Raw genomic sequence first — 14,377 nt, 5'->3', positions numbered from 1 at the left:
GGAACACCAAGCCGTTCAGCTTCCTACTGTTCCCAGCACGCCTGTCAACACTTCCAGCAGGCCCATATGCTGCTCGGGCCGAATAGGTGACACAGTTGCACTGGTGTCGCTTTGATGGCTTCAGGCTGAATGACAGTCTCTAAAGCTGTATGGCTCTCAATCATTGGTCTGGCAGCAAAGCTTCTTTAAAAGAATACCACCTAATATTTCTGTTTTGGTTTTTTTCCCCAGAGATGATGTCCTCCATGATGTTGAATATTTGTCAAATCATTCAATCATCCATTGCTTTTTCTACAGTCACTTTACTATGTATATAGGGCCTAATCCATCTGCAATGGAGAAGACACACATCAGGCAATAATTCAGGCAATAATTCAGGAATACTACTTAATAATACTATTACTACTACTACTACCACTACTACTACTACTACCACCACTACTACTACTACTACCACTACTACTACTATTACTACTACTACTACTACTACCACTACTACTACTACTACCACCACTACTACTACTACTACCACTACTACTACTATTACTACTACTACCACTACTACTACTATTACTACTACTACCACTACTACTACTATTACTACTACTACTACCACTACTACTACTACTACTACCACAACTACTACTACTACTACCACTACTACTACTATTACTACTACTACCACTACTACTACTATTACTACTACTACCACTACTACTACTACCACTACTACTACTACCACTACTACTATTATTACTACTACTACCACTACTACTACTATTACTACTACCACTACTACTACTACTACCACCACTACTACTACTACTACCACTACTACTACTATTACTACTACTACCACTACTACTACTATTACTACCACTACTACTACTATTACTACTACTACCACTACTACTACTATTACTACCACTACTACTACTATTACTACTACTACCACTACTACTACCACTACTACTACTATTACTACTACTACCACTACTACTACTATTACTACTACTACCACTACTACTACTATTACTACCACTACTACTACTATTACTACTACTACCACTACTACTACTACCACTACTACTACTATTACTACTACCACTACTACTACTACTACCACCACTACTACTACTACTACCACTACTACTACTATTACTACTACTACTACTATTACTACTACTACCACTACTGCTACTATTACTACTACCACTACTACTACTACTACTACTACTATTTTGCAATTCCGAAGACATTTTCACTTGTTGCAATTCAGTGTATTTTATTTCAGTGGAGCCAGCGTGTGATATTCTGTGCCTGTTGCACAGCAATACAATGAATTTCAACAAGTGTCCTGCCTTTGGAGTTGAGAGGAGAGGTGCTGACATATATAATTAAAGCTTTCCTCCACTCCTAAAGTTCTGCGTGAGCTCAGTTTCTGTGAAGTTGTTGACATCCCTACCCCACCATTCCTGGCTGTTTTCCCACATCCAAACAGACCTCTGTGTAAATTGGCAGCCAAAGCTCAGGAAAACGGCAGAATACAGAGTTTCACTCATTTGTACCTTTCCCCATTGGCACAGACATTTAAATCTGACACCTATTTCTTCCATGTTTCCTGGACCAAAGTGTGTTGGGCATGAGCTCTGTAGCTAAAAACAGTTCACACTTCAGTCACATTTAGGCAACATTTTACAAGTAATGTGAATCACATCGCAAAAACATCCAATTTCAGAAGAAAATTGGAATTGAGTATCCTGGTGTTTTCTTCTTGCATATTCTGTAGAAGCAATTTGCTGTTTCTGTAAGATTATACACTTTTTTGGAGAATTTATTTACTTATGTATTGATTACATTCCTTTGTTCCATGATGCAATTTGAGTGAAGACAACAGCCGCTGGTTGTTGCATTTTTAGTACTGCTAAAACCATTTAAATAAGTAGGGTCAAGACCAAACTGACATCAAGGAGTCAGGACTTTGGCTACTGCAAAGCTCAAAGGAAAAGAAAGGACCCAATTTGTGTGACAAACCGCATAAAGCTGATTACACAACAGAAACGTGCAAGCTTGCACGTGGAATTAGTGGTAGAGCTGGTTCTCAGCCATCTCTAACCAAGCGCTAGTTTGTTTTCCACCCACAGACACTTTGGAGGCAACCAACATGCCTTAGCTGACCATTTGGAGCCCTCACTGGAAAATATGTCATTTCCCTAACTGTTTAAAAGTCTAACACTGATCAAATGTTAAAGAGGCAACATTGGTCTCATATAATCAGACATTACCACTCTGTAGTGTAAGAACATCTGATTCACCTTGTGCCCGCCTAGAGGCATTTTGCAGCAGGAATAATGGCAACAGCAAAAAAGACAGCTTGAACTTTCCCCCTATAAATCCCCTGAGTCCCATCACAAAGAGGAAAATGCTTCAAAGGTCTGACCTTTGGATTCAGACACACTCAGACCTTCAACCACCTTCACTCGTGCTTCTCCGGCTAACCTACCTTCCTGTGCAGGTAGCAACCGAAAGGAAGGTCACCAGTTAATTATACATCACTATCTTACACTCACTTCGGGTTCAACAGATATATGGCAGAGAGGGTGGGCAGAAAGATGAAGAGGTGGATATGGAGGACAGGGTGAACAAAGCCATGTGGAGAGCTAAAATGGGCTGCATCCCCTGAAGAATAAGCTCTTTGTTTCATCTTTTGGGGAGGCTTAGGTTTAAAGGAGTCTTGAGTAAGGAGTTTTCACAAGCCGGGCACAGTTAAATGTGGCTGCAGTATTTATATTGTAATATTGTCCCAGAATTTGTATCACAGCTCTTATTAACAGTAACTTGAGCTGACCAGGTTGTGGTCTCATCTGACCATCCAATCGCAAAATAATTTTTGCCCAATCCTTATTCCAACTTTGCTTTACTTTATCGATGTTTGCTAATGTGCTGTTCTGACTGGCTCAATAGATTGTCTCTACAAGCTTTTTCCATCACTGTTGGGATGATAATATCTACCTGCCCCTTGAAACATGTCAAGTATTAGTCTTAGTCCCTCTACTTCTGCAAATATATGCTTCCAACACACGTAATCTAAACACTCTTATACTCTTTCCCAGGCTCTTTGATCAGTCTGAATGTCACATGCTGGGTGATAATGTGTTAATAAGGTTTAGGGGCTGTGTGTGTGTGTGTGTGTGTGTGTGTGTGTGTGTGTGTGTGTGTGTGTGTGTGTGTGTGCGTGCGCACGCGTGCACATGTGTGTGTATTTGTGTGTGCCAAGCCCTTGTAATAAGCACTCCGTAGTGACATTACAAGTCTCTCCATTCAGCTATGTAGGCTGCTCCGTTTGGCATTGACCTGCTTAATTTTTTTTTTAATTGAACAAAAACCTCAAACTGTAAATTAGAAAACCCAAATCTATCAAAACATCATTATACTCCTGCATTTAAAACCCTTGGAAAAGTAGCACTGCTGCTATTGGGCATTGAGGAGAAGACAAACTCTCTAAAATCCAAAAATACAACTATAATTCAGTAATTTATTTATTGAGAGAGCACATCGAAAAACTTGGCTGCACGGAAGTAGGAGTAGGCATGAACCAAGTCCATAAGGCAGGCAGAGTTCATACACAGCCGGACTGATGGGCAGATAGACCCAAAGGGCTTGGCAAAGATTGTGGTCTTGAAACAGTCCAGGTCGTTAAGGTGTCTGAATGAGGGTAAGGCGAGATGAGGAAATCCAGAAAAACAAGAACTTGGTCAGGATCAGACGAGGCAGGCAAAGAACACTGGACGTCTACTCTAGGTTTTAAGTACTTTGGCAACAGCAGACTGTAGAAGTCTAGTATACAAAGGTGAAGGAACAGGTGAGCTGGGTGAGACTAATTACACCATTGGGGAGCAATGGTACGGTGGGTTGACCTGACTGCACTGAGGCAGAGGAGCGCAGGTCCAGCCAGTGATCCTGATTACTGAGTGCAGAGGTGAATACACAGACAGCCTGGCCAGAACATGAGATGCAGGTGATTAAATCAGGTAAAGACATGTAGAGTTTTGTTCCCCACCAGGGTTGTGCTTTCAGAAGCTGTTGAAACTGTTCGTATTTCTGGGCAGGTCTCCCATTAAACTGTCAAGGTGCAGCCAATGAACTGGCTGTGTCCCTTTTTGTTTTCTAGCCTGGGCTCAGGAGCTTTTACAAGTTCTTTGTTTGAAGATCTCCAAGCAGTGCTAGGAACGGGACTTTAAAAAAACAACCACAGATACTAAAACTGGGATAATGTGCTTACAAATTTTACAGGATGAACACTAATACAGCACAAATAGAAGGATAAAAAAAAACAGGACTGCATGATTTCAGGAAAATATTTCATTGTGAGACTGTTGCTGAGTTTTTTTTTATCTTGATGGTTGTTTTGATAAAGCCACATTTTATTGAAATTTTTCTCTCTTTACCATATTTCGGGTTCAGTCCTAAACTTCAAAGTTTGAAGGAGCTAAAGTACATCAAAAGAAAAGCTTCAGTAAGACTGACCTCAACTGTGAAAAGAAACCTAAGCAGCAGTGTTGGCGTGTAAAGCAATACATACAATAAAATATACCGGGCATTCTGTAAATCGGTGGAGGAGACAGACAGATTACACCGCCTTTTCCTGTGCTACCAGCACATCGTCGGTTTCAGCTCGAAGGTTTAACACCTGTGGTCTCTCCTGTTCTGAACTGAAGAGGGCAGTAAACTCTAGCATTCCTAAGAAAAACAAGCCTTAGAAGTGACATGTTGGATCTGGTTATAAACTATCATCATATTCCATATGACATGCAGCTGGTGGACGGTAATAATGTATACCCTGGTATTGTTTCAGAATGGCTTAGTAGTCTCAGAAGATGGGAAGAGCACAACCCTGGGATAGGGTTTGGACAATGTGGCATCTATGCCCTTAAATTGCTGATTCTAGCTGCAAAACCAGTCAGCACAAAATATCTGACGTAACTTATCCACAGCTATGTGTATATCTATATAAACATGTTAATGAATTGGGATAATGCCACCTGCCATGGTCAAAGCTCATTTGCCAACACAAAGTAGACTGTAATGAGCTCGGCATGATGGTGCAGTAGTCTGCAGAGAGTCAGTTTAGCAATTACCAATACACATCCACCAACCCGGCTAATCTCAGCAGTTTATTTCTGTTATTTTCCTGGTTTGGACCAAAGCACACACAGATCAGCAACATTTCAGAACCTAATGGACTTCAAAAAGACCATCTGCATTTGTGTTCAAGCCCAGTGGTGCTGTTGCTAGTGCTGCATACTGGGGAGATCCAAACAGTCCGACCCGGATGCCTGGGACATTCCTCCGGCTCCATTGTCACATTGCTTGACTCTTCACACATCATTATCCCAGCAGCTGCTACTCCACAGAAACTCCCCAGAAAATAAACACACATCAGTGCATGTTAGCTAGCTGCAGCAGTTACAGCACACTGGATCAACTAGAGCTCAGCGCAGAGAGCTTCGAGTATGACTGACAGATGAGTTATAAACAGCTGCATATACCTGCTCATCCTTTTCACATTAGAGACATGAGTGGCATATTGTACAAAATATGGCTCTGACTTGATTCCAAAGACAGGAACGATGCAAATAAATTGGATTTATCTCCAACTATGCAGATAAAATAACACCCAGTAATAGTTTTAACCTTTATCTACCTACTTATTATTCTAGGGAATACCCAGAATAAACTAAGACCCTTTCAATTGAGTAATGAGATTATATTTAATTTGTGAATCTTTCTTAAAAACAGACTATCTAAAACTTAATGTTAAATTACTTTTCAACAGCTGAATACCAGAAAATGAATTTTCAAAACTATGCAGTGAAGTACGACCTGCCACATGGTTGCTCCATGCAAAACGTAAAGAGATGAAGGTCCTACATTATATGCGAACTTCTTCATATTTTTCAGCAAGCAAAAGTATCTTAAGAACAGCCAGATTTCTTAGAAAGAAATATGAACAACCAAAAATACCCACAGAGGACAACCATGTTTTCACCGCCCTCTGGAAAGAAGGACTTTGCCATTAAGGTCTCTGTCTTTTCCATAGAAGGACTATGTTGAATGTATTTATTTAGCATATTTGAAAAATACAAGAGTTGACCAAAATCTTTACAGTTACCCCAACAATAAAAAACCAAGTAGAATAAAACTGTTAGATGGATAAATAAAACAGAAGAGTTAAAGCTATAGTTGGTAATCCTGTTCAGGAACATTTTTTGTTTTACTGGGTGAAAATGTCCTTCTATCCTGAAAGTAGTCAATGCATTATGTATTCAGAACAAGGAGGACAACAAACTTAGATCTCTGAGAGAACTGCAGGTCTGTAAAAAACTCTGACCAATCCCTGCCATTTGGTCCAAATGGCAGGGATTAGTCAGAGTTTTGGCTCTGCCCACAACCCCTCTGTCCCTGAAGTTCTGGGGTATCAACTTATCTATTGGTTGTCCGACGTGCCATCATTCTGAGGCGCTCACATATCACCAATGAGTGTGCACGTTCCTCGTTAGTTTCTGCCTGCTGGCTGCGCATGCACACTTCTAGTGTATTATAAAACACACCAACCTTACTGGAACAGTTAGAGTTACAGACTATGTTACGATCAGCCAGAAAAAAGTTTCCTTAAATGTAAAGACTCAAATGATAGATATGCTTTAAGATTTATTATTATTATTTTTTTTTTTTAAAAAGTCAAGAATATTTTGCCAAATAGCTGAGATTTTACAGAACACAAATCAGGTGAGGACAGTCCCTCCAGTTAGAGTATTTGCAGATTAACTCTAAATTGCTTTGGAAATAAATTAATACGTTAGGTCCTGAGAAAAGTAAATTAATACTAATGGAGATAATATCAGATAGTGGAAATTCATGTTCTGAAACAAATAAGATTTTGTCAAAATCAGAAAATGATTGTCTCTTCTGTGGATGTGATCGACTTTTGTTATTAGACAAACAACCTTTCAGTCAACTTTATGAAAGGAAGTTAAAATTAGAAACTGAGTTGTTAGATATAACACTGGACCAAAATTGTATGGTAAACTGTGATATCACATTAGGCAAGGTACAAAGAGTAATACGTGCAGCAAATGTAAATAAAGCAGTGGGTATTGAAAGGATCTGAATGAGGCGCTAAAGGCACCATCCTTCATTCCCTTTTTGCAGTATCTTTTTCAAGCTTGTTTCTCAAACCCTATTATTCCACCACAGTGATATCAGTCAACAATAAAACTAATACCAAAATCTTTAAAGGTTAATCCGAGAGAACCATTAAACTATAGAGGCACTAACCTGATCAGCACTGTCTACAAAATCTATTCAAGTATTCTCAATGAACCAGTATACAGAAGAATACGATATTCTGGCAGATGAACAAAATGGTTTTAGAAAATGTAGGGCCTGTATTGATCCTATTTATGTTTTATCATCAGTGGTAAGGGCCAGACTATATGAAGGAATACAGACATTTGCTTATTTTATTTCTTTTCAGAAGGCAATTGACTGGGTATATAGATATCTTCTACAGTGTAAACTATTAACTTAGCGCATCTCTGGTAGATTTTATAAAGCAATCAAGTCTCTGTATAAAGCTCCAATGCCTTGTATACAGGTGAATGATTTGAGGACCGGCTGGTTCCCTACTCCCTTTGGGGTAAAAAAAGGTGATGAATTATCACCTACTTTTAACTCACTGTACATAACGATTTAGTAGACGTAATTAAAGAAGCCAACCTTGGTATTTCTATTGACAGTTTAAATTTAAGTTGTACTCTGATGATATTATCTTGTTTGCAGAGGATGAAGTTAAGTTCCAAAAATGTTTAAATATTTGAATGCATGGTGTAAAAAAATGGACAAGTACACCGCTTAATTGGCTGTAGATGATGACATGGGATGGTTGCACTGCCTTATAAAGCAAAGAGAAGAGACGCTTCGTTTATTTGTTATTCAACTGCCAGATGATAGGCTGACCAAGATTATTTGTATATGGGATTGTTCCAATAAGTATCCTCGGACTAATGAAATTGCTATACTGTTAGCTACTTCTGATTTAAACTATATATTTCTAAATAAGCTGCAGTGTAATTTAAATTCCACAAACAATACATTTATTGATGACTTCAAAAAACAATGGAAACAGGATATCTGTAGAAAAGCAAAAAAAAAAAGTTCAGTTTAAGGAAGAGTATATGACTGAGTCCTATGTAAAGCTAAGGTTATCTCTAAAAACAGCCTCTTTGTCCCCAGATTAGAACTGGTAGCCTACCTTTGGGAATGGAAGTGGGTATGCATGAAGGTCTCCCTCTAGAGGAGAGAGTCTGTGTTTTTTGTGACCTTGATATGGTGTAAGATGAATATCATTTTGTCTTTCACTGTCTCCTGTATACTTATTTGAGATTTTCCTTATTTGAATGTATAAATAGAAATAATGCAGATGCATTTTGGCTATCTGAGGATAACATTCTTAGTTGGATGAATGAAAGTGTTAGGCTGGTTTAAATCTTATCTCTCTAAGATAAGACAGATTCTAGTTTGTTGATGTTAATAATAAATCTTCTTCAAACTCTAGGGTCACTTGTGGAGTACCACAGGGTTCAGTCCTTGGACCAATTCTATTTACTATATATATGCTTCCGATTGGCAAAATTGTCAGACAGCATGGGATTAATTTACCCTGTTTTTCTGATGACACTTTGTCCATAAATCCTGATGAACCCAATCAAATACTTCAACTACAGGCATGTCTTGATGACATCAAAACTTTCATGACTTTAAATTTCCTGCTGAATTCTGACAAAAACAGAAGTTGTAATCTTTGGACCAGAGTCCTCAAAAATAAACTTCTTAATTGATCATTTAATCTGGATGTCATTAAATTGGCCTCTGGTAATAAAGTAAAAAACCTTGATGTTATTTTTGACCAAAACATGTCATTTAAATCCCATATTAAACAGTTTTCTAGAGTTTCCTTTTTTCACCTCCAGAATATTGCCAAAATTAGAAAAACTAATCCATGCATTTGTTACTTCAAGGCTGGACTATTGTAATTCTTTACTATCAGGAAGTCCACAAAATGCAGTTCAAAGTCTTCAGTTGAGCCAAAATGCTGCAGCAAGGGTTCTGATAAAAATCAACAAGAGAAATCATATTTCTCCATTTTTAGCTTCCCTTCACTGGCTTCCTGTTAAATCAGTATAGAATTTAAAATTCTCCTTCTAACGTATAAAGCCCTTAATAATCAAGCTCCATCATATATCAGAGCTCTGATTACCCCGTATGTTCCTAACAGAGCACTTCGCTCTCAGACTGCAGGTCTGCTGGTGGTTCCTAGAGTCTCTAAAAGTAGAATGGGAGGCAGATCCTTTAGCTATCAGGCTCCTCTCCTGTGGAACCAACTCCCAGTTTTAGTCCATGAAGCAGACACCCTGTCTACTTTAAGACTAGGCATCCTGTTAGCTGTGACATTATCCAGGGGTGACAGATCATCCACTATTACCATATAACATAGAAATGATTCCTGGATCTTCTTTAACCTCTAGTCGGTTGAGGCAGATGGCCGTTCACACTGAGCCTGGTCCTGCTGGAGGTTCTCCTCCCTGTTAAAGGGGAGTTTCCCTCTCAACTATTGCTTCATTCATGCTCAGTATGAGGGATTGCTGAAAAGCCATCAACAATGCATACGGCGGTCTACTGTGGCTCTACGCTCCTTCAGAAGGAGTGAATGCTGCTTGTCAAGACTTGATGCAATCTGCTGGGTTCTTAGATAGTAAACTTTTGACCAATCTGTATGATTTGATTGAATTTACTTTGTAAAGTACCTTGAGATTACATGTGTTGTGAATAGGCGCTATATAAATAAAATTGAATTTAATTGAATTGACAGCATTTAACCAGCTGACCACCAACAACCTACAAGTACTGCAATGCGGTCATAACACAATGCAAAAAAAAAAAAAGAAAGAAAGAATGAGACACAAAAATACATGTTCTCTCTAAAACAGTAAATCCCCTAAATTTATATAGATCGCGAAATGGCTAACATAGTTCAGGAGATGTTTGGAAAGAAATACACCTCAGCAACAAAGCCAGGTCTGGAATAATTACCTGTAGGTGAAGAAGATGTGTGAGCTGAGAGAGAAAAGCAGCTATAATGGTTCACACAGCTGCACTACACAAACAATTCACATCACCCCTCTACAAAAGGCTTAGCTGGCCTCAATTAGCTGTGTCCTTGATATGAAACATAGGCTTATTTAAGCCTCATTTACAATGTTGGTGCTTTTTTCTGCTCATTAAAAAGTGAGTAAACCCACAGTGGGGCAGAAAGGAGCATCTGGACTAACTCCACATCCAGCAGCAGGGATATGGAACTCCAGCTGCTGTGGCTGATGAGAAATTGTTGCTCCGTGGATAGGCTTAGCCTTCTGAGCCAACTGTAGATGCAGATAAGCATGTAAAGATAAAAGAATAGAATAAGTAGGAGTGGCTGTTAATGTCCAGCGTCTCAACTTCCTGTGTTAATATCAGGGTGCAGACTCTTAATGCTGCTTTTACAACTCCAACATTCTTATAATACCTTTCAGCTCACACAAATGCAAAGGAAATTCTATCTTACTGTTTCAGTTCTTATATGCACAGCGGACAATAAATGCTGTTATTTAAAGGAAACATATCTTGAAAAATCCACTTTTCTAGGCCCTAAATGCATTTTATTGTGAACTTGGAGCCTCTAGGAGTAAATAAATATATTTATATTCTGTTTGGGTCATATATTTCAAGTTGTTCAGTTTCCTCTATTCTCAATTATGTTTCTTGTCAAATTACGTCACAATAATTACTGCAGTACTGCTAAACAAGGTCCTGGACTTCTGGTTAAACAATTTTTCAAATCCGCCATTTTTATTTCTCACCGCAATTTTGTTGTCCAAGGTGAAGTATGCTGATGCTACAAATGGAGAAGTAAAAATGTTCAGTTGTTGGATGTGTTAACCGACAAAATTCATTCCACTGTCCCCCAGCATACTAAAAAATGGCTGAACGGGGGGGTGGAGTGGAACGTTCCACAACCTGAATCGGGGTGGGGTGGGAAGTGCCTCGTTTACATTTAAACTGAGCTGCTCTCAGATGAACCTCAGAACCTCAGAGATTGTCCAGCCATCAGTTCTTGACAAACACATGGGTTTTCCAGCATCAATGATCTGAAGCTGACCAGCAAGATGCTCATAAAACAAACACAGATTGAACAAACAGGCGGAACTGATCATATACCAGTTGTACTGAGCAACGTTTTCATACTGAAGAATTAATGTGTCGGAAGGGAACAGTGTGCTGCTGTTGCAAGAACTTAGGCAGACACTTTAGGAATAGCAAAATATCCAAACACCATCACTAATATATATATAAAAAAACTAGTTGGAATACCAGATAAAATTATAAAATAAAATGAATTATTAAAAGTGGAACAAAAATTTTGACTCAATCTCTAATGGATTAAAGAGTCTAGAAGGCTTCGGATAAACTCCTCACCTGTAAGCTAAAGGAAAATAAAGGCTATCAAAGAATGGTAAATCTCCAGGGATGAATTCTGCAAATACTTTGTTGATGATTTAGACCCCAAACTAGTCAAACTTTTTAATTATGCCCTACTAAATGATGTTCCAGCCAGGTTATCAGCCTGCATTGTTATGACCAGAATTTGATTACTAATATCTTTGCAAAAAGGATGCACAACATCATATCTAAATACCTTAGCCCAGACCAAACAGGTTTCATAGATTATATCGACTCTGAATATTATAATAGGTGCAAGCAAAAATAAATAAACTGATCCTCAGAAAGCATTTGATGGAATGAATAGGCTATTTCTATATAAAACATATATTTCCATGGGATTCCATCAAAAATGTGTGATCTGGGAAAAGGTTATTTATACCAAACCAAAGGCCTGTGTTCGAGTAAATGGTGGTTGCTCTGAGCTTTTTTCTATGCCAAAATATGGGTTCAGTAAAGACACTGCCTTAGTCCTCTGTTATTTTCTATTAACACGGAAGATCTACTAAAAACGATATTATGCTTTTATCGTTTACTCAGAGTATGGATCTTCTGTAACCCCAGTCGGTCGAGGCAGATGACCGTTCATACTGAGCCTGGTTCTGCTGGAGGTTTTCCTTCCCGTTAATGGGGAGTTTTTCTTTCCACTGTCGCTTCATGCTTGCTCAGTATGAGGGATTGCTGCAAAGCCATGGACAATGCAGACGACTGTCCCTGTAGCTCTACGCTTCTCCAGGAGTGAATGCTGCTTGTCAGGACTTTGAAGCAATCAACTGGTTTCCTTATATAGGACATTTTTTACCAATCTGTATAATCTGACCCAATCTGTATATTATGATTGAACTTGACTTTGTAAAGTGCCTTGAGATGACATGTTTCATGAATTGGCGCTATATAAATAAAATGTTATTGAATTGAATTTAATTAAAGATATAAGAGATAAATATCAAATCGAGAGCAAAATCTCTCTTTCTACGCTGAAGATTTATAAGCATGTGTGAGTGACCCAGTCACCACCTATGCACATAAGGAGAGGGGAGGGAATAAATTTGGAAATTAAATGGAACAGAGTAACTACCCAATCATACAGCTGGATACAAAACCATTAATGGGTAAACATTCCTGAAAAGCAGCTAAAACACACGAGTGGGTAAAAATACACTGGTGAGAGAGATCCTAACATTCCCCTTATCATTATCTAAAGCTATGAGAACAGCCCACAGTATTTAATTTTTACTAAATACTGGATTTTAAAAATGGGGGGGGGGGGGGGGGGGGTACTGGTTTCATTGGATCAGTTTATAGAGTGAAGTATAGTGTGTAACTGTCCTTTCAACAGCTACACACAAAATACAATCTATCAAATGAATTTTATAAATATTTCCAATTTAGACATTGCTTCCAGAAACATATTATTGTCTTACACATCATTTTTCTGTACATATAAAATGCCTTTTCTAGTTTGCTGCCACATTTCTGACAGATGTCAGGAATATTTTCATTAGTTTCTGTTTAGTGTGAACTATCTGCACCATGAAATGGTCAGCTCATTGTCATTGTTGCTGTGGCATATACTTGCATGACTCATTTGGTCTCAAATGTACAAATGTACATAGTGAATGTGCAGTTGAAAGACAATAAAGCTAGTCTAAGTCACAAAGCATGACATAAAATACCTGCACCCTTATCCACAATTGACATTTTTTTCATATAAGTAAAGGATTTCTGAAATGGACATTTATTTCATGGTTATATAAAACATTGATAGAAGAATCCACAGTTTATAGCTCAGCTGTCAAGGAGAAATGGTTGATGAATGCCATTATCTCTGATGAAGATTGGAAGTGAACGCCTAAAGAAGGAAATAATAGCCGTAACTAGAGGGAATTTGAATGGAAAAGAAAAACAAGTCTTTAAAACACCTCAAGTTATATCTGATATGAGTGACTTTTCCAGTCAGTCACTGTTGCAGGGGCTGTAGTCAAACTGGTGACCATATGCATTACTGCCAAGATCTAACCACTGAAAGCAAGAAAAGTATGGGTATTGAGGTCTAATTGGATCCTTATGTATGGATACTCAGATACTTTCCAGAAATGATTGGTGATAGCAAGCAAATTACATTGCTAGGACATTTCAGTCATAAATCACCACAGAAAAGCTCCTTCTGGCAATTGATAAATTACAGGTGGAGACGGTGAGATCCTTCATAGCTGCAAACTTTCAGAACCAAAGTCGGCAGTAACCACCCAGGACAGTGACGGGTGGGTCGTTGATTTGCATCTGACTTGTAATGTGCCATGGAGGATGGGCTTCTGTGTGCTTAAAAAGTAGCAGCGCTCCAACTACTTGTTGCTCAAGTGCGAGCCACCAGGATGGACAAACACTGCTGGATAGGCGTTGAAAGATTTTCAGAAAAACTGAGCGAAAGTCCAGTTGCCTGTTTGTGGTTGCCATGACCTGGTAAACTGGGAATTTGCACAGTCAATAAATGTGGTTATTTGGGTAATAGCATAGCAAAACCTGGACTTCACTGTCTTCACTAATGTTCCTATTTAAAGGAAAAGTCCTGTCAAAATTAGAATTCAAACAGCTGAAAGTACTTTAAATATAAAACTATTGCATACTGTTCAATAAATGATATGTTTATTTAATTAAGAGTCATTTTCATTTAATCATGTTTATGTGGAGGCATCCATCTTGGTAAAGAATAGTACTGTCACCTCCCAGTTTGTGACGTCACATAGCGGGACCGGCTGTTGAGCAAGTCCCAAGGTTC

The 14,377-nt window shown here is 38.6% G+C and overlaps 1 protein-coding gene across 5 annotated transcripts in view; it reads right to left on the bottom strand.

Annotated features, from left to right (window-relative positions):
- cdk14 (cyclin-dependent kinase 14) overlaps positions 1-14,377 on the bottom strand; it is a 216,161-nt gene that overhangs the window by 60,084 nt on the left and 141,700 nt on the right. The gene's annotated exons all lie outside the window — the stretch shown is intronic.

This window comes from Fundulus heteroclitus, chromosome 3 (assembly GCF_011125445.2).
Source record: "Fundulus heteroclitus isolate FHET01 chromosome 3, MU-UCD_Fhet_4.1, whole genome shotgun sequence".
Taxonomy (NCBI): Eukaryota; Metazoa; Chordata; class Actinopteri; order Cyprinodontiformes; family Fundulidae; genus Fundulus; species Fundulus heteroclitus.
Note: the sequence above shows the minus strand (reverse complement) of the source record. Positions and strands in the feature narration are given on the sequence as shown.